General features: G+C 34.4%; 1 non-coding gene across 1 annotated transcript; it reads right to left on the minus strand.

The window, feature by feature from the left end:
• Positions 1-511: 511 nt before the first annotated feature.
• Positions 512-585, minus strand: TRNAT-AGU (transfer RNA threonine (anticodon AGU)). Its single transcript has one exon. It is a non-coding gene; the product is annotated as a tRNA-Thr (tRNA).
• Positions 586-22,949: the final 22,364 nt, after the last annotated feature.

The following is a 22,949-nucleotide window of genomic DNA, read 5'->3' on the forward strand; positions in this document are numbered from 1 at the left end:
TTTTAGTCTCTCTATCCGCGTCAAATATTTCTTTTTATTTTTCATTTTCTTCACTTTTTGTCTCTAATGGCCATATACTGTGTTTGCTGGCCTACCTAGAACCTAAAACTATGATACCAAATGACCCAATGTTCTAAAACTTTTAGAATTCAATCAAACAACATTGTTGAAAAATAAGATATTTAGATCTTAATTATCTAAGAACCAAAAAACAATAAGAAAGCTAAGTCAAGAGAACAAATGAATTTATGCTGTTGATGAGAGTTGAACTCAAGACCTCTCGCTTACAAAACAAGTGCTCTAACCAACTAAGCTACAAGAACAACTTCAAAAAACTACGTATCGAAGACTAAAATAATGTGTTATCTTCCACTTAAAATAGGATTTTTTTATGTTTTGTTGCCTATCGTGGGGTAGGTTTTGCATGTTATGTTTTGTTGCCTATGGTGGCTAAGTTGTTACAAGCATTGTATTTTTTTTTTTTTGGTGGAAACATACTAGAGGGCAATAATACTCTTGTTGAGAGTTGAACTCAAGACCTCCCGCTTACTAAACGGGTGCTCTAACCAACTGAGCTACAAGAGCTACTTGAAACTAAAAACATATTAATTCATGAATCGCCAAAACGAATAAACACCCAAGCAACTAGGGAAGAGAACAGAAAAGACTACTACAATACACTGTACATAGAATTGTATCATAAAATACAAACCAAAGAGACATATTTATAGGAATGAGAAAAATAAGCAAAATACTAATTTGTCTTTATAATGTAAACCCAAATCAAATAAAATTGTATTATAAAATAGATATGTTGTGAAACTCTTGGAATTCAATCTAATATTATCCAAGAAACCCCAAAACGATAAGGATAAAGAGAAAAGAAAAAACTCGTTTATAAACTCATGATCCACCAAGAAGTTTTTGTGGCATAATTAAGACACCTTATTTCGTTCATTCTCCCCTCTATCATCATTTGAAATACATATTATGTATCCTACCTAGAACCTAAAGCTTTGGTAAAATTTTAGAATTCAGTCTAACAACATTGAATTTATTTATGCTCTTGTTGAGAGTTGAACTCAAGATCTCTCGCTTACGAAACAAGTGCTCTAGCTAACTGAGTTACGAGTGCCACTTGAAAAAAATACGTATCGAAGACTAAAACGACAACCAAACAAATACTCGAACACTAAATCTTAGGTTTTTTATTCCATGTTAACTTTATGAAAGGAAAAAAGAAAAACGACTAGGATATACATTGTATGTAAAATTGTATTATGAAATACATACCTAAGAGACCTATTTTGTTACACCCCGAATTTTGAGGCATCGAAAGATCGAGAGTGACTCAAATACACTATGCAATGCATGAAAATGAAAGAACAACTAACAGAAAAAACAGTTACAAAAAAATTTGTGCGAGTTTAAAACTTTACAAGCAATGTGATAAACTCGAAGCAAGAATCAAAATGTATATTTACATATGCCTAGTTCATGTAACGAGTGAACAAGATTGGGGGAACATTGAAGAGTTCGTTCCCTTCCATTGGTATAGAGCCTGTTGATTTTTATTTTGAATTAAAAGTAGTATAGTGGGTATTTGATTTCTCATATATAAGATATATGTAATATTGTTTTGTAAAATTGATTGTTTTTGGCATATCAGTGTGGCATTAGATTTACCGATTTGTTAGACAAATGTATACGGTTAGGTTCATTGTAAATTGAAAAGTGACAGCGGCGGCCATGACGACGTTCATCCATTCGCGGTACAATTTAGAGTTTTGAAAGCCTAATTTTACTACATTTGGAATTGTTCCAAATTTTTTTTTAAAAAAAAAACTACCTTAAGAATTATTCTAAAAGTAAAATATGTATATTTAGAATTGTTCGAATAGGAAAAGTTCTCTATTTGGAATTGTTCCAACCAGGAAATAATCCTAATTTTTTTTACATATGGAATAGTTCCATACGAGAGAAAGATCTCAAACCCTAATTTTATTACATATGGAATAGTTACATATCGGTGTTGGGTTTTATGTCCTAAAACTCATAGTTTGTAAACAAAAACATATTATATTTTCAATAAAGCTATTATTGTTGTTTATTCAATAAAGATTGTTATTGAATAAAGTGAACTTTACGATTATTAATCTAAATCCAATAAACAAAGAACACTCTGGCTATAGTATGATTACTTGAACTATATGTAGAGACATAAGAGTGGATCAAGTTCAAGTATATAGTCAAAATAATCTATAGTATAAGGATAAGGTTGAGTACCTTATTTTGGGGACACTATGGATGCGACCCACTTTTGTATATGATATAAACAATGTGATCACTAAATTGTACATATGGAGACATGTGAGTGGGGGCGTCCTATGCAATGAGTATTGCATAAGATCGGACCATGAAGAAAACCACTCTCACTTTATAATGTCGTTTACTGTTGAGACTGATTTTCTTTTCATTCGATAAGCTAGGTAACTCGGTTTTAATCCTGAGCTAACCATAAACTCCTGTTTATTCGGAATTATCCTTAGATTTGCATGGGTGAGAGTGGCTCTAGTTCGCCGACTCAATAGGCCTCCCATTTCAGGGGTAAGACTGGGTGAATGGCTAAGGACGTGGGGTGCAAGATGGAATTCACTCCTACCCACTTTCAGGGATAGAAGAGAGGTAGTTCCCTTAAGCACTGACTCCAAGTCTTGAACAAGGGGCCCCACCCTCTCATTGGCCTGAGAGGGATTTGGTTTACTTGTTGGACCACAAACCAATTGTTCATTAGAGGATCAGTGAGACATAAGGAACAAGAAGTAACTTTAGGGGTAAAACGGTAAATTGACCCAGCTCTAGTTATGAACAACCTGTGAAGGATCGACTTACTAATCATGGTTATATCAAATGGACAGAAATATATCTATAGTGAGGGGAGTGCAACTACTAGTCTATAGTGGAGTGTCCTAGTAGTTAACGAGTGTTGGTTAACATGGTTAATGAGTTTAACCGGTTAATCTTGGATCGTTGGAGCCCATGATCTATAGGTCCATTAGGTCCCTCTGCTAGCTCATATCGGACTAAACCATAGAACAGTGTGACGAGTGAGTTCGAAGTGTTCGAATTCAAATTAGGAAATATACGCTACATATATACGATATATTTAACCGCATTTTTGTTTTATTTACGAATTAAACAAAACGAGAGAATCTGATAATCAAATTATGTGTCGGAATTGATTGGGATTGGCATTTGAATTAATATTAAATATTAATTAAATAGTTTAATTAATCATTTAATGTTACTTTAATTTGAAATTAATTATTCAAATTAATTGTTGAATTAAAATGAAGAAATGTAAAATGTTGACTTCATTTAATGGAAAAATCCATGTGAGTGGAATTTTGAGGTGTCAAAATTTGGTTAACTGAAACATGCATGCTTGCCACATAATCCGAAACATTTGAGTGGAATTTTGAGTGTCAAAATTTGGTGATCTCAAATTTGCATGAACATGCAAACATGACTCTTTAAATAGAGTGATCATGGTACATGGAAGGTCTTCTTCTTCTTGGTGAAAAACCTTGAGAAAAACCTCTCACAAACACTCTCTTCATATATACAAAATCTCTCCCAAGTTTAGTCACTCACCGGATTTCACAATCCCGTTCTAAGGCCGTAGGATAGTGGAGAAGACACTAGTGGTGGTTCAAAACCTATTCATGATGAAAAAGAAATTTGAACTACAAAAGGTTAGTATTCAAACTCATTAAGTTTTAATACTTATGAACATGGTAGTTATTTACTATAATTTATGTTCTAAAAGTGCCTAAGATCCAAATTGCTTCCGCATGTGTTATATTAACACCATCAATCGACAAAATCTCGAACCCTAATTTTATTAGATTTGGAATTGGTTACCATAGGAAAGATCTTAAAATCTAGTTTTATTAAATTTGGAATTGTTCCAAACATAAAAGATCTTGAAAATCAAGATATGTCTTCCATCTAAATTATTGTAATTTAATTCATTTTCAATTTCTAGGATATGTCAGACATGCCGGTCAATTTTGATTTTTTTTTTTAATTTAATTATGCATATGTTCTATGTTTTAAATTGATTGATTAAATGCATCTAGTATGTCATTTAGTTTAAAATCCCATTATGCATAATCATGTATTTTAATTGTTTTTTTAAATATAAATGTTATATTTGAAATTTTTTTATTAGGTTGTTTTCTTATAGAAATAAGATGATTTCTTAATTAGGATGTATTTTCCATATGCATTTGAGTATAATTGTTATGCTTGAAAATTAAATTAGGATATTTATTTCTTAAATTGAATGCATGATATTTACCTAATACGATTATGATTTGTTCTAATATGATTAGAATTTTGAGTAATCTATTAAATTTAATTTTAAAGGGTTTAAAATGCTAGATTTTTAAGATTATTCAAGAAGGGAATTAGTTTTCAAGTTTGTGATCCTCACGAGTGGTTCAAGTTGTTTTTAATTATTAATGTAATAATTTAGTTAATTGTTTGTTTTAAAATGCCAAAACCAATCCACTTTAGCGTGTTTAATTAATTATGCATTATGAATGTATGGTTTAATTAAATAGAAAATGTATATGCATAAAGTATGTCATATAGATTTAAAATCCCACCATAGGCTAAGCATGTTTCATGCATTCCAAGTATGTTATAAGTGTTATAATGTATAGTATGCATGTTTAGGGTTCCATGAGTAATAGATATAAATTGTTATATTATTGCATGGAATGGATGATTATATAATTGTTATATAAAGCATGTTAGATGCATGTTATAGGTTATTTTCAACGTCATAAAACGAGATAGACGTTAAATCTATAATAAAGATAAGTGCATGCTCACTTAGGGTTAAGAACCGAGCACGATCAATTTTAAAAGTTAAAATAGGTCGATGTCTTACAAAATTGTGGTTACGAGAAAGCTCACCTGACACGATCTTGTCTAAGGCTTGAGGTACTTAAGTTGACGGTTTACGGAACACCTACTACTTAGAGATCGGACCAGTACTTGAGCTTAGTTAGCCCAGTTTTATGAGCATGCTTGAGTGATGTAAGTTTTGGAAAAATCACCTAGACTTAGGTTATATTTAATTAGTCGGAATATACTTGAGTAATGAGTATACCCAACTGTCTAAAATACTTAGTGGGAGGAAAAAGGTATATAAGATACATTGTTTTCCTTTTCACGCTCTCTGAAAAATTCACACGTGAGATTCATGCTCGGCCTCGTGTCGCCCTGGGAGCGTCCTCCACTCGAAAGGTATTTGCATGAGTCAATAACAAGGTGAATAGAGAAAGTATTTATAGTAAGTGGGAGAAGGAAGTATATCAACACGTCCTATGGTCTCCACCACTAGGTTGCACCGTGAGATTCCTATGTTCCGCCTACATGTTGCCCTAGAGCAACTACCCATTCGGAGGGTCGTAACATGGGAGTCGAAACAACGCAAACTCCAGAAATGGATAGGATTTCTTAGATCCGTTCCCAACTTTGGCTTTTTCATTCGATAGCATTGTTGAGACCGATCTTTGAGGTCTGAAAATGGTAGGTCACACTTACGAAGAATTACTAAGAGTTAGTATATTCTTGACCAAAATAACGATAACTAAAAACACTGTAGAAACAAGAGTTATTCTGGGACTTGTGTTTAAGTCAAGAATGTCTTGGTTTAGTGAATGAGTCATTGACTGCCCCTCGGTAGCAGTTGCTCTAACTCACTAAAGTATCGTTGCAAATTAATAATTTTTGGGTACATTACATTTGCTAAAACTGATTGGATTAAACAGGATTAAGTCAAATCACTAATAGAATTTTCTTTATATCACAGCATCACAAACTCAATAGTACAATTACTCGCTTCTGAGAAATTAAACGGCGACAATTACGCAACTTGGAAATCAAACCTAAACACAATACTGGTAATTGATGATTTAAGGTTTGTTTTAACTGAGGAGTGTCCTCCAAACCCCAGCTCAAATGCAAACCGAACAGTTCGGGATGCGTATGACAGATGGATAAAGGCAAATGACAAAGCCCGAGTGTACATTCTAGCCAGCATATCTGATGTTTTGGCTAAGAAACACGATGTTATGGGTACTGCTAAAGAGATTATGGAATCTCTAAAAGGGATGTTTGGACAACCGTCCTTCTCCCTTAGACATGAAGCCATAAAATACATTTACAACTGCCGTATGAAAGAAGGGACCTCAATTAGAGAACATGTCCTGGACATGATGATCCATTTCAATGTGGCAGAAGAAAATGAAGCTATCATTGATGAGAAGATTCAAGTCAGTTTTATCATGATGTCTCTCCCGAAGGGCTTCTTCCAGTTCCGCACCAATGTGGTAATGAACAAAATAGAATATAACTTGACTGCTCTTCTCAATGAGCTACAGACTTATCAGTCCCTCTTAACGAACAAGGAACAAATAGGAGAAGCAAATGTTGTTATCTCAAAGAAATTACTACGAGGATCGTCCTCCAAAAATAAGTCTGGACCTTCTAACTTCTAAAAAGTGTTTTGATGAAGAAGAAGGGTAAAGGGAAAAATAAGATTCCTACTAACCGCAAACACAAGATTCAAAAAGAAGATAAAGGAAAATGTTTCCATTGCAACGAAAATGGGCACTGGAAGAGAAATTGCCCAAAATACCTTACAGAGAAGAAAGTCGAAAAGACACAACAAGGTAAATATGATTTACTCGTTGTAGAAATATTTTTAGTAGAGTATGACAACTCAACTTGGATACTAGATTCAGGGGCAACTAATCATATTTGTTCTTTTTACCAGGAAACTAGCTCCTGGAGAATGCTTGCGGACGGCGAGATAACACTTAGGGTTGGAACAGGAGAGGTTGTCTCAGCAAGATCAGTAGGAAATTTAAAGTTGTTTTTTTTGGAGATAGATTCATTATATTAGATAATGTACTTTTTGTTCCTGAAATAAAAAGAAATCTAATATCTATCTCTTGTTTATTAGAGCAATTGTATAAAGTATCTTTTGAAATCAATGAAGTGTTCATTTGCAAAAGAGATATTCATATTTGTTCTGCAAAACTAGAAAACAAGTTATATATGTTAAAACCGAGCGAAAAAAAAGCTATTTTAAATACCGAGATGTTTAAAACAGCTGAAACTCAAAATAAACGACAAAAGATTTCTCCTAATACCTATCTTTGGCACTTAAGACTAGGCCACATTAATCTCAATAGGATTGAGAGATTGGTTAAAAGAGAACTTGTAAATGAGTTAGAAGACAACTCTTTACCTCCATGTGAGTCTTGTCTTGAGGGTAAAATGACTAAACGATCGTTTTCCGAAAAAGGTTCTAGAGCCAAAGAAACCTTAGAACTGGTGCATACAGATCTCTGTGGTCCAATGAATGTCAAAGCACGAGGAGGGTATGAATATTTCATCAATTTTATTGATGATTATTCAAGGTATGGCTATCTTTACCTAATGCGTCACAAGTTCGAAGCTCTTGAAAATTTTAGAGAGTATAAGACTGAGGTTGAGAATCTATTAGGTAAAACTATTAAAACACTTCGATCAGATCGAGGAGGAGAGTACATGGACTTAAGATTTCAGGACTATATGATAGAACATGGAATAAGATCTCAACTCTCAGCACCTGGTATGCCTCAACAAAATGGTGTATCAGAAAGGAGAAATAGAACTGTGTTAGACATGGTTCGGTCTATGATGAGTTTCGCTCAATTACCCGATCCGTTTTGGGGATATGCAGTGGAGACTTCTACATACATTTTGAACATGGTTTCTACTAAGAGTGTTTCAAAAACACCTTATGAGTTATGGAAAGGGCGCAAAGGTAGTTTACGTCACTTCAGAATTTGGGGATGTTCAGCACATGTGTTGTTGCAAAACCCAAAAAAATTAGAACGTCGTTCAAAATTATGTCTATTCGTAGGATACCCCAAAGAGACGAAAGATGGTTTGTTTTATGACCCTCAAGAAAATAGAGTGTTCGTATCAACAAATGCTACATTCTTAGAGGAAGACTGTAACGACCCGAAAAAAAAAAATAATCATAATAAGTAAATAATAATTATAAAAAAAAAAAAAATTATCGACCCTCTCTCCACCTTCCCCAAATATTTCCCCAACACCTCCCACTACAAAATGATCTGCAAAAGAAAGAAATAAAACAGAAACAAAAAAAATGGTAGATTTTGGGAATGAGAAAAATGGGAGAAAGAAACAAAAGAAAGATAGAAGATTTTGGGAGAGAAAAATTGGATCCAATGGCTTCACTCCAAGGAGATTTGATAGGAAGGGAAAGAGAGAAAACTTATGGGTAAGTTAGATCTCCTCTTCTCTTATTTTTGCACCAAATAGAAAAGTTATTTTAGATCTCTTTTTTCAATTATTTAGATTTTTGGATATCTTGTCGAAAATCAAAATTGATTGAAAAATGGTTTTGTCAATTGCATGGATCATCATTTTTAGGAAAGAGAAGAAAATCATAATTGATTGATGCATAGTCAGTTTTATGAAGGAAAATAAGAATGGATTGTAAATGACTTATTTGATTGGATAGTCATTTGCAAAACAGAAGAAAACAGAATAGATTGAAAATGGCTTCGGTTAATAATAGTAGTTTGTAGGAAAGAGAAGAAAACAGAATAGATTGAAAATATTTTTCTGTTAATTGGAGAGTGGAAAGAGAGGAGAACAGAACTGATTGAAATTTATTTTATAATTGCAAAATGATTTATAGGAAGAAAAAAAAATACAGAGAGAAGAGAACAAAGAGGTACAACATAAGAGAAGGAAAATGGAAGATGTGAAAAATTATTATTGTTTGCATCCAGAGAATATAATATTATAACAAACCATAGTTGGATTGAATGATTCGAAGCAGCATGAAATAATATTGACATATTTTCAATTTGAATTTTAGAAAATTTAGAAACAATGAAAACTTGGAATTCGATTTTTACTTAGACCGTTTTAGAGCCGTATTTCACATTGTTAGTTGGATTATTAATTAAAATGTGAAATACTAACAAAAGGTGACGAACGATGGGATATGAAGCGAACTCCAGCAACCTTTGGAGCAGCTCTCGAGGAACGGGTGCTTACGTTAATTAAATTAGGGAATACTTCGGCTGAGGCCAACCAGGTAAGTGGCCTTACTATAGAATAGGCTAAAAATTGTATGAGTTACGATGATGTATGAACTATGTCGTACGATGCGGTAGATGAGTTATGATAATGTATGATGTATGACTTTGATGATGTATGAGTTATGATGATGTGTGGGTTATGATACCTGATGATGTGCTCAGTATATATATATTTTGATGAATGTCGTACTTGATATGTTTGATGCACTTTGTGGCAATATGATGAGTATGATGATTGCGTGACGTTTACCTTAATATGATGACATTTTCCATATTGAGCATGCTATATGATGATGAGTGCCATATTGCATCATGTCGTTAGATCGACATAGGACACAACCCTAAGAGGGTGAAAATGATATTAATATAAATATCCACGAGTATGTGTTACCTAGAGTAACAAAGAGATGAGACTAGAGGGTTGTGTCAGAAGAGACATTATGATGGATTTAGAGGGACCTCATGCATATTGTATGTTCATAAGCATAGGGCTACTTCCCCTAGAGATGATGAGTGCGGACGCGAATCGTATGATGAGCGCGTATGCGCACAGGTGCAAAAGCACACAGATGAGGGCGTTCATGAGGTGCATGACACTCTGGGGTTCAGCTGACCTCCGGACGTCGCTACAGATTAGCTTGACCAGAGGGTCCAGGGGGTGTGCGAGCGCCCTAGGGATTCACACTCGTACGTGTGAGTCGTGTGTAGGGAAGTACTACACATCCAATTTGTCCAAGACTGGAGGCCACCCCTAAGATGATTAGAGATAGGTCCCTAAATCATGATTGCATGTGTTTGCATTTGCATGACCCCTATAGTGGGGCCACTTACTGAGTATTCTTTGAAATACTCAGGCCGTGTGCCACATCATTTTTCAGGTAAAGGCAAGGCGCACTTGTACGGAGGACGGCGGCATCGCGAGCAGAGACTGTGACACGTGCATAAGGTAGATTCATATTTAAATTTCTAGTCTTAAGTTAGAATAGGTTGTTTTGCATTTCATTGTTTTAAATTATTTTGTATTTGTTTTTGTTTTCTCTAAATTTCAGTTTTCCAGAGAAGAAGTTGTTTTTAAACGTTTTTTTGAAGTTAACGTTATCAACTATGTTCATGTAAGAGTTATATTTCCGCATTATAGATGGGCATGAGACGTTAGTAGCGACTCTGAGTATGTGGAAATTTAGGGTCGTTACAAAGACCACGTAAGAAATCATCAACCTTGCAGCAAACTAGTATTAAGTGAGATTTCTAAAGAAGCTACTGATAAAACAACAAGAGTTGTTGATTAAGCTGGTCCTTCAACAAGAGTTGTTGATGGAGCTGACACTTCTGGTCAATCACATTCTTCAAGAGTTGAGAATGCCTCGACGTAGTGGGAGGGTTATAACTCAACCCGATCGTTACTTGGGTTTGGTAGAAACTCAAGTCATCATACTTGATGTTGGCGTTGAGGATCCATTGACCTATAAACAGGCAATGAATGATGAAGATAGAGATCAGTGGATTAAAGCCATGAATCTTGAAATGGAGTCAATGTACTTCAATTCAGTCTGGGAACTTGTAGATCAACTAGATGGAGTAAAATCTATTGGTTGCAAATGATTCTATAAGAGGAAACGAGACCAAACCAGTAAGGTACAAACCTTTAAAGCTCGACTAGTAGCAAAGGGTTATACCCAAAGAGAGGGGGTGGACTATGAAGAAACCTTCTCTCCTGTTGCTCTGCTTAAATCGATTAGAATACTCTTGTCTATTGCCACATTTTATGATTATGAAATTTGGCAAATGGATGTTAAGACAACCTTTCTAAACGGCAATCTTGAAGAGAGTATCTATATGGCTCAACTAGAGGGGTTCATTGAACAGGATCACGAGCAAAGGGTTTGCAAGCTTAAAAGATCCATTTATGGGTTGAAGCAAGCATCTCAATCCTGGAATATAAAGTTTGATACTGCGATCAAATCTTATTGCTTTAAACAGAATTTTGATGAACCTTGTGTTTATAAAAGGATAGTCAACTTTACAAGAGCTTTCCTGGTGTTGTGCGTTGACGATTACTCATTGGAAATGATGTGGGATTTCTGACTGACATTAAGCATTGTCTAGCGACACAATTCCAAATGAAAGATTTGGGAGAGGCTCAATTTGTTCTTGGAATCCAAATTGTTCGGAATCGCAAGAACAAAACACTAGCATTGTCTCAGGCATCGTACATCGACAAAATGTTGATTGGATATAAGATGTAGGACTCCAAGAAAGGATTATTACCTTTCAGGCATGGAGTTCATTTGTCGAAGGAACAAAGTCCTAAGACACCTCAAGAAGTTGAGGATATGAGACACATTCCCTATGCATCAGCGGCCGGTAGTCTGATGTATGCCATGCTATGTACCCGACCCAACATATGCTATGCTGTGGGAATTGTCAGCAGATATCAGTCCAATCCGGGACGTGCTCATTGGACTGCCGTTAAGAATATCCTCAAGTATCTTAGGAGAATGAGGGACTATATGCTAATGTACGGTGCTAAGGATCTGATCCTTACAGGGTACACTGACTCACGGCTGAAGTGTTTGAAGGGCACGTAGTTAGTCTAGGACTACGAGTTATGTAATCTAGGGCAAGTGGGAGAAAAGGCATGAGAATGTGATGCGCTAGTTTATTGTATTTCTCTCTACTCAACGTTATAAAACCCCATTAGAGTTTTAGTCCAAGTGGGAGTTCGTTGGGTTTTATGTCCTAAAACTCATAGTTTGTAAACAAAAACATATTCTATTTTCAATAAAGTTATTATTGTTGTTTATTCAATAAAGATTGTTTTTGAATAAAGTGAATTTTACAATCATTAATCTAAATCTAATAAACTAAGAACACTCTGGCTATAGTATGAATACTTGAACTATATGTAGAGACATAAGAGTGGATCAAGTTCAAGTATATAGTCAAAATGATCTATAGTATAAGGATAAGGCTGAGTACCTTATTCTGGGGACACTATGGATGCGGCCCACTTTTGTATATGATATAAACAATGTGATCACTAAATTGTACATGTGGAGACATGTGAGTGGGGGCGTCCTATGCAATGAGTATTGCATAAGATCGGACCATGAAGAAAACCACTCTCACTTTATAATGTCGTTTACTGTTGAGACTGATTTTCTTTTCATTCGATAACCTAGGTAACTCGGTTTCAATCCTGAGCTAACCATAAACTCCTGTTTATTCGGAATTATCCTTATATTTGCATGGGTGAGAGTGGCTCTAGTTCGCCGATTCAATAGGCCTCCCATTTCAGGGGTAAGACTGGGTGAATGGCTGGGGACGTGGGGTGCAAGATGGAATTCACTCCTACCCGCTTTCAGGGATAGAAGAGAAGTAGTTCCCTTAAGCACTGACTCCAAGTGTTGAACAAGGGGCCCCACCCTCTCATTGGCCTGAGAGGGATTCGGTTTACTGGTTGGACCACAAACCAATTGTTCATTAGAGGATTAGTGAGACATAAGGAACAAGAAGTAACTTTAGGGGTAAAACGGTAAATTGACCCAGCTCTAGTTACAAACAACCTGTGAAGGATCGACTTACTAATCATGGTTATATCAAATGGACAGAAATATATCTATAGTGAGGGGAGTGCAACTACTAGGCTATAGTGGAGTGTCCTAGTAGTTAACGAATGTTGGTTAAACAGGTTAATGAGCTTAACCGGTTAATCTTGGATTGACATGAGCTCTATCATCCTAGCTTAATTAATATTTTTAATACATGTTAATACCTAGATGTACATACAAATTTTTACATAATCCAAACATTCATCAATTTCTTTATGAAATGATGAAATAAGACAAAAAGTACATTAATAATTAAAAAACCAAATTAGTCAAGGTGCCAAAAGAAAAAATTGAATGGAATATGTCAGGGAACATATTCCATTCACGGATTTGGATTTTTTTTTTTTTTTTTTTTTTTTTTTTTTTTTTTTTTTTTTTTTTTTACAATTAGTTTAACGACTATTCAGTCTTTGAGATGATGATATCTACAAAGGTGGTTGTGAATCCAAAAATGGATCGTTGAGATCATAGATCGTATCTTCATCTTCTTCCTCTATAATAGAAGGAGAAGACGTCGAACCGACTGATAGCCAGACCTTTACCGCTTTGATGTCTGCGTGGGTATAAGTATATTTATCCCACCATTTGATTTTGATAGTTTTGAAGACCTGTTTTATTTGGTCTTCGGTCTCTTTAATTTGAAAATTCCAAGTTAAAATCCAAGGAATTTGAAAATATACGCAAAAGCGCATGGTCAATCGAAACGAGATTTTGAATATATTTTGAACGAAATAGTGGAACGATTCTTGTATTGGAACTGGAAATATATCTTTGGCTGATCCAAAGATTTTCCACCATTTGATGAACCAAAATGGGTAATGAATTTTATGAGCATTCTGGCAGAATTGAATGAATCATGAATGCTCGTAATTTTGATACCAAATGACATTGAACCATGTCATCTGATAGTCTCTGTACGAGTAAGAATGAGGAACAAAAGGTTTTGAGAATGTCTTTTCCGTGTATGGATCTTGATTCCAATACGTCGGATTCATGACTTTAAAAATTTTTAATTTTGAATACGCGATTTTCGAAGGATCATCGCGACTCGGAATATGAGTAATTTCGACGGACTTTGTGTCGACTAAAATGAATTCATAAAACCTTCTGGTTTTATGAAGATCTTCTGGGATATAAAAGAATCCCGATGGATAGGCCTTTTTAACGACTTCGCCGATTTTCGGGTCGTCGTATTCTGGTTCTACCAGAGCTTCTGGTATAGACACAGATTTTTGAAAATAGGTTTTGATTTCAGGAATTGGAGAAAAACGAACGGGAACAACCGCGTCCGAGTAGGTCAGGGGACAGAAGGTCCCTTTGAAGTGGAAGAGACAGTGGGTCTCAATGGAGTAACGGCAGATGGCCGTGTTGAAGAGGCTGAAGGCCTCGTCGGAGTGATAACCTCCGCCTGTTTTTGAGAAAGCTTTGCTTTAGATCTGGTCACCAATGTGAAACCAGCATCCATTGCATAGCTGTCGGATGTCATTGGAGTAGGTATGCTTGAAGAAGCATTGGGCTTCTTCCCTTTTTCGATCACTTTCTTTCCGGTCATTGCTGGGAGAATGGAGATTGGTTAGGGAGAATTTTTCTTTGAGAGTAAGAACTCTCTTGAGAGGTAATCTGCCAAGGGGTTTTCGATCCCTTTTATAGGCAAAATTTGAAAGTCGAAGCAAGATAAAATGGCTTGCCATCTAGCAAAAATTTGTTTAGACACAAGATTCTTGACATCTTTTTCTAAAACAAATTTAGATGCCCTTGAGTCGGTTTTGATAACAAAACTTTTGTTAATTAAATCACTTTGAAATTTTTGTACACAAAGTACTATTGAAAGTATTTCTTTCTTTACTGTTGAATAATTTTTTTGAGTAGAATTCCATATTCCCGAATGGAAACGGACAATGGATTCTTTCTTGTCAAGGGACTGTTTTAGGATTCCTCCATATCCAATATCGGATGCGTCGGTCTCCACTATTAAACTAGCCCTTGGGTTTATCAGCGATAAACACGGAATTGACTTGACAAGGGATTTGATTTTTTGGACTGTTTTGGTGTGTTCTTCATCCAGGGCTTTGGATTCTTTTTGAGTCTCTAAAAAAGTGGCTTGCAAATGGGTCTGATATTTTGAAGGAAATCAGACACATAATTGAGACATCCCAAAAATCTTTGTAGTTGGGTCTTATCTGTAATTTGGTCAGGAAGGTTTGAGGCAAACTCAATGGACCTTTGAATGGGTTTAATTAGACCCAAATGAATTTCAAATCCGAGAAAACGGATTTTTTTTTGAAAAAGTTTAATTTTGGGTTTAGACACAATTAAACCGTTTCTTTTGACTGTCGTAAAAAATGTTCGAAGATGCTTAAAGTGTTGATCGATATTTTGAGAAAAAATCAGAATATCGTCAATATAGACAATTGAAAAGTCTTGAAAAGGATTGAAAATATCATTCATAATCTTTTGAAATTCTGATGGAGCATTTTTTAGCCCAAATGGCATAACGTTCCATTCGTATTGTCCGAAAGGGACATTAAAAGCCGTTTTGTACTTGTCCTTTTCTGAAATCTGGATTTGCCAAAATCCTGATTTCATGTCAAATTTTGAAAATATTTTTGCATTTGAAATTCTTTGCATTAAATCTGATTTATTTGGAATTGGATATCTGATCCATTCCAAAACCTTATTTAAGGGTTTGTAGTTAATTACCAGTCGCGGGACTCCACGTTCCTTTTCTGCATGGTTGTTGACGTAAAAAGCCGCACATGACCAGGGGCTCTTTGATGGTCTAATAAGACCTTTCTGCAAAAGATCATTAATTTCTGCTTTGCAGAATGTTAGTAATTCTCTATTCATCTGAATAGGTCGGGCTTTCGTAGGAATATTTTTCTCCTCGAAAGCTTTGATATAAGGAAGATCAACTATGTGTTGTTTCCTATTCCAAAAGGCATTTGGGATATTTGAACAAACTTCTCTTTCTAATTGAGTTTGTAAAGTTTTGATTTTAGACTGGACAGTCTTATTTTGAATTTGTTCTTCTATTCATTTGAATGAAATTTCTTCTTTCAAAAAAAGAAATTTGTTTTTCTTTATGTTTTAATACATTTATTGATTGAATAATTGTATTCTTTTGAAGGTTATTTATTTCGCTAATCCTTATGGGGGAAAGAAAGTTAAATTTTATCTTCTTTCCTAAGGCTTTTGATTCTAACCCCTTTACAGTTATTCTAAAAGGATATAATTGAGTAATGAAAGGAGTACCTAGGATTAGTTCTTGTCCTAAGTCTTTTACTAAAAGGAAGGAATTTACGAAGCAAATTCCATCATTGCAAACATGAACTTTTGATAGTTTGTAACTAATTTTGAGTTTGTTGTTGTTAGCACCTCTAAGGCCCTCAGTAGTTTTTTCAAAATACTTTGTAGGTATTAGGCCTTCTTGAATGCAATTTTGATAAGCTCCAGTATCTATGAGAGCCTTTAGTGTGATTTTGAAATCATAAATTTTTAAGGTAACGAGAGCGTACCATTTTTGAAATTGAGAAGTGGTGATGGCTCCAACGAAGGAACTTTGAAAATCTTCTTCATCCAGGTTCGGTTGCGCCATTTCCTTTTGTGCGGGCAGCCTTTCCTGAAGATTGAGAATTTCTTGACGAAGCGTATAAGATTCTGACCTGGTTTCAGATCTCAGCGCCTGTACTTCTTGTTTGAGATTATTAATCTCTCTTTGTAAGTCTTGAGTAGTGAGTTCCCTCGGTTTTTCAAATCTTTGGAGAATAGATTGGAGTCTGTAGAGATTTCTTTCTTCCCTTTCGGGTGGCTTAGAGATTGTCATGGCATCCCTAAGTCGTTGAGCAATCTTCTGTTGAATTTCTGGGTCTTGAACTTTTTCTACTACTTCGAGTAGAATTTCTTGATCCTTGGTAAGGACATTTATGCATCCTTCGCACGTCCTTTTTTCTTCTTGTTCTGATTCGTATTTTGTGCTAGAATATGAATCAGATTCTTCTTGGAGTTCGAGGATTTCTCCCTCGCTTGATTGCTCTGAGTCGGTTAGGGTCAGTCGTAATAGCTGATTTTTCAGCTCTTGATCTATATCCAACTCATTGATCTTTCCTCTGATTGGACACTTGTTAGCATAGTGTCCTTCTTCACGACATTTGAAGCAAGTTTGCTTTTTCTTTCCTCTATGGGTTTTTGTAGGAATATACTTCCTTCTTGAATATGTTGGCTTCTGAGACTGCACGGGTTTACTCCGATATGCTTCTCTAGGCCTGTATGAATGATAAGGTTTTGGATGCGTCTTAACCTTCTTTCGTCTGGAGGTTGAGGGAGCTTCTATTCCCTTGCATCCATATTGATCGCAAAATCTACCAAGCTCTTTTCTGTTTGATATTGAAGAATTGAGCTTGTTTTGAATCTTTGACTCATTACAAAGTCTGAGTTCTTCTTCTATGATGAAGGATGCTATGGATCCGTACGACAAAGTTTGCCATGGAATTGTTCCATTGTACTTTGTCTTAAGGCCATCTTTGATCCTCCTTGAGAAGTGTTTTGGTAGTCCATTGACGAAATTCTCTTTCCAGAATTCCAACGAACTATCTGTTCTAATAAGAACTTTGCTGAAGTACATGTCTTTGTACCACCTGAAATCACCTAAGGTAGGGCATTTCAGATTCATGAGTATCTCGGCGGATCTCTCCTGGTATTTCAGAGGGTCGCCGACGAAGAATTCTATGAGGGTATATATGAGGGTGTTGACAGCATCCTCTACCCTTTCATGTTGTACTTCGGTCCTAGTTGATGGACCTTGAGTATCCATATCCGTATGGGTTGGAGACCTTGAGCCATCTTCATAGTGGATTGACGCCCTTTTTTTATCATAACTGACCTCTTTTACCTTTAAGGGGTCATACATTGACCTTGATATTCCTGAAGTACTTGGTCTAGAACTCAGGAATTCCTTTACTTTCGACTCTGACGAAGGTTCTTCGCTGAATTTTATTTCAACGCTTCCATCGTCATGTTCGATGATTTGAACTGGGTTTTGAGATTCTTTCCTCTTTGGAAGATTTGCATCTTCTATTTTCCAGAGAGTAGTTCTGGTTATTTGATCCCAAGAAAGTGTTTTTGGGACAGTCACTGATGATTTTCCAATATTTGCTTCTATGAGCATAGTCGATCCTTTTGGTGAGGATCTTAATGCTCTTGGAGAAATGTTTGTATTCATGAGCTTATAATAAATCCTAAATATGACGACTGAAGAATGGGTTTCAGCCTTGATGTTTAAATTTTTTGACTGTAAATCTAGCATGAGAGCTGATAATATGTGTGGGTCGTGGAGAGACAGAGTAAAGTTTGGATAACAATTGAAATAGACTGGTCCATTCTCTAAATTGGATTGAACCATTCCCAACAAGGAATTTGAGAAATCTTCATGTCTCTTATCTCGTAAGGAGATAAGGACTGGGATATCTAATCCAAGTCTGAACAATGGTTTTACCGCGACTTGGACAAGACCGACATGGAGATAGTTAAACTCTTCACGATGTTGGAGTATAAGAGATCTTGAAAAAAGATTCAGAGATTCCCTATTGCTATGAATTGGGATGTTTTTCTATGAGAATTTGATGCATGATCTTTGAGTAAAATTGAAGGTTGAAATTTGGTAGATAGTTTTAGGATATACCTTTGGAATTGTCCAATTTTTGAGTTGATCTTCGATTCTGGCAATCTGATATTCTTGATTGACAGTATTTGAGATGGTGAGATTTTCTCCCCTTCGATGTTCATTTGAACTTTCTTCTTCATCGGTAGAGCATTTGAGATGGCTTGATTTTCTGAGCTTTCTAAGAAATTCGTTCATAAGATAGATAAGATAAGAGTAGGATGATTTTTCTCTGAATTGTTCAATTGATATTCAAGAGAGAGCTATCGACCGATCGATGCTCTCCTTACATTGATGAAGTCTTTTTATAGACTTCGAATTTGATCGTAAATTTGAAAAATGCCAACTAAGAGATAAGATCGAATCTAGCAGGACAGGACCCCTGCAAGATCTGTTTTCCTAAAAGACATAGAGTAAACTAATAATTTAAAAGACTAATAATTTACCGACACTGATAATTCACATGTGAGCCCTCACTGTGTGGCTGACAAGTTGTCAATCTTTGTTTTGTCTCTGATAAAGTTGTCAGGATGTAGATAAGATTTTTCTTCAGAATTTTTCATATGACTAAGCACCCAAGCTTGCCAACGGACTTACTGCGCTTCCCGCGTCTTACCACCTGGAACACAAGGGCTATTCGCTCAGCTATCACATAATCCAAATTCTTCTGATTTTGCTTATCCTTTTCCTGGTTTTTGTAACATCGCTCTTAAAGATCGAGTAACTCCTCTTCCCTCACGAAAATTGATGGCTCTGATACCATTTCTCAATTTCAAAAATGGTACGCTCTCGTTACCTTAAAAATTTATGATTTCAAAATCACACTAAAGGCTCTCATAGATACTGGAGCCGATCAAAATTGCATTCACGAAGGCCTAATACCTACAAAGTATTTTGAAAAAACTACTGAGGGCCTTAGAACCGACTTGGGAGTTGAATTAGTCATCGGAACCGACTTGGGAGTTGAATTAGTCAAATTTTATTTAATTTCATTAAGCAAGCTCACGATGTGATTAGTTTTTTTTAATAGTTTAAAAACTTTGCAATTCACATTAAAAGCAATCCAACAAACATGAGGGTTATGAAAGGGTAGATTGAAAACTTAGATAAATGAGATTAGTCTAATTTGTTTGAGTAATAGAAAACCCTATTTCAAAATACTTAGGTGGAGAAGGACATCGGTCAATATAAAGATGTTAAGGACACATGTCAGGATATCCTACGTTCTCTATTATTGATTCACACTGTGAGATTCATGCGGGACCTCGTGGCAGCTTTTAGACCATCCCCCCATGGAAGGTGTTTGCATGAGTAAATATCAACGTGAATCTTGAGAAAGTATTTATAGTAAATGAGAGAAGGAAATGTGTCAACATATCCTATGGTCTCCATTATTGGTTCATAACGTGAGATCCATGCGGGGCCTCATTGCGCCTTTTGGACCGTCCCCATACGGAAGGTGTTTGCATGGGTCAATATCAGGGTGAACTCTTGGGAATGATAAGATAGTAATTATATTTCCAATACTTGACCTACCCTATGACGGCACTTGTTGGTATAAAATTACAAGATCTAAAATGATGGGTTACATTTACGAATAGATCATTAAGGTTGTTAATGATGTTCTCGATTGAACTAATGATAATTAAATATTATAGGAATAAGAGTTATTCTGATATAATGTTTGGTTGAGATTGTATCAGTTTAGTGAAGGAACACTTGACCTACCCTACGGCTGCACTTGTTTTAAATCACTAAAGTACCATAGCATTAGAAATTATTTATAGGGTTCATTTTATAAAATTGTTTGTTCTCATGCTCAAATTGAATGGATAGTTGATGGTTTGTAATTAAATAATATTTTATATTTGAACTTTGTAATTAAATAATATTTTATATATTTCAAATATAATGTTCAAGATCTCTCCATTGTTTAATTTTCACTACTGATAAGTCATGTTGAGAAAATTTTAATACTTGAAAAAATAATATTAGCACTATGATGGAAGTCTATGAATTTTTTTTTTTTTTTTTTTTTTTTTTTGTCTTTATTTTGAAATGTTCTCAAGACCTATTGTGAATCGAATTATTCGAAGAGCACATGATTAATGAATCAAAGGTGATGAGAAAGCTTTGTTCATATCTTCTAGTTGATATGTTGGATGTCATGACTAAAAGATAAGAAAATGACAAAAACATATGAGATGATTAAGTCCATAGAAGCTAAATTTTATTTAAATAATCTCGAAATTAAGTATTATAAAATTCAAGAAAAATTTTATGACTGAAGCTATTGGTAGGAAATAGTTCCTAGCTTATAGTGAAAGAAATTTTCCAAATTACTCTATGGAAAAAAAACTAAATGAAAGTAAATTTGATTTACTAGATTTTTTGTGGAGACTAGATGACACCCCTTATAGCTGATATAAGATCTACTACCAAGATTTGTTTTTCATTACACTTGATATGTAATTCTTGAAAAATACTTGATGATGTAGATGTTAGAATTTAGTGCAACTTCTTTCTAGTTTGAATTAGTTATGGAATATAGGTAATCATTTAATATTTGAAAATATATTAGTTAGGGAATATATATTAGATATTTTAAATTTGAAGAGTAGTATATTTTATTTTATTCTCTAGATTTAGTTAGTTTATATTTTCTTTTTCTAGTTTTAATTAGTTATGGAATATATGTAATCATTTAATATTAGGGTTTAGGGTTTAAGGTTTAGTTGATAGTACGAGAAGGACATCTGTCAATAGTCCGAGAATATTGTGTACTAAAATTAGTTGATAGAAGGTGGAATTTATTTCCAACTCTCAACATAATACAATTTTGTAAAATTGTGATGTAAGAGGAGAAAACAATACTATATTAGATATAGTCACGTATTAAAAAAAAATTATACACTATTATTGAACTCTTGTTAGGATTTGCAATCGAGATTGCACAGTGAACATGATTGCCTTCAAAATTGTCTATGAGACAATTTTTGGAATTACGGAAATGTAGTAAACTTAGTTTACAACACTTCAATAATTGTAATCAAGCATATATGCTAAGACAAATATGTTCAAAATTATGCCTAACTGTAGGCTACTCCTAAAGAGAAACAAAATAGTCCTTTATTTAATTCTAAATAGAAAAACATATTGGTATGACAAATGTAATTTTCTAAAGAAGTTCATAGAAGGACATACACTTATACTAAGGTGAGATAGTGTTAATTAAATAGTTCCAAGTGGAGCCCTTAATAGTTAACCAAAGTTGTTAACAATTTAATTTCGCTTGAGAGTCAAATGGATCTTAGTCATTAATTCAATAAGTCTCATTGTAGTGGAGAAATTATGAGATGATTCAATCCTACTAAAATTCAAATTGTCATGTTAGATGACCAATTTAAGGACTTATTACCCTCAAAATAGTTATGAGGGATGATGACGAAGGATAAATATTTTAAAGTCATAAAATCTAGAGATTTGTAGATATTCTTGATGAGGTTAAACTCATAGGATATGAATTGACCTACAAAAGAAAAATTATGTATAGATAAGAAGATATAGATCTTCAAAACAGGATTCATGACAAAGAGTTGAACTTAATGGGAGAAAGTAGCTAGAAGTAGACTTTCTCTCCTGTTGTAATTCTAGAGTCTATTATTATTCTCTAATTCATTTTTGTATATATGAGATATGTTAAATAAATATTTAGAATTCTTTTTGTCAAAAGAAATCTAAGAGGATACATCTGCACATATTATTATATGGATTTATTATTAAAATTCAAAAGCAAAATATTTGCTAAAGGAGTAAAAGTTGATTTCTGAAATGAATTTAATCTATAATAGAAGGTTTGATAACCTATAACTTTAAATAAATTGTAATGAGCTTGTGAAAACAAGAAAATTACTAATTGATGAGTGGATTTTTTCAAGTTTTTTTTAGGCTGGAGACATATTACTCCTTATGAATTGATGTGATCTTTCACTCTAACATAAATAGATTTGGAATAATTTTTTATCTCCTAAAAATAGAGATTTAAGGATAAATGTCAATATTGTCTCATATATATTATGTTGACAAAATTGTCAAATATTTGATGCAAGACTTCAAAGAATGATAATGATCATTGAAATATAAAGTAAGAGGAAGAGTATCGTAAGTAACCTCAAATGTTGAGAGTATAATTAATTATCTTTCCTGAGTGGGAGATAATTAATGCATAGATGAGAATTAACCTTAAATATATAGTTAATTAAATTATATTAGTTAAACTAACGTATGACTTGAAAAATTAAAGTTTTCTCAAAGTATCCCTCGATAATGAGAATTTTTTTTTTATTGTGTTTGGAGTTAAAGATTTGATCTTTAAGTGATACACTAGTTACATAAATTTAGAAAATTTAGGTTAAGATCAATTTTACCTTAGATTGTGAAGTATGGTATACCGAACATTTTTTACTTTTAAAG

This window comes from Cucurbita pepo, unplaced genomic scaffold, assembly GCF_057944985.1.
Source record: "Cucurbita pepo subsp. pepo isolate OVF unplaced genomic scaffold, ASM5794498v1 scafford_40, whole genome shotgun sequence".
In the NCBI taxonomy this organism is placed as follows: Eukaryota; Viridiplantae; Streptophyta; class Magnoliopsida; order Cucurbitales; family Cucurbitaceae; genus Cucurbita; species Cucurbita pepo.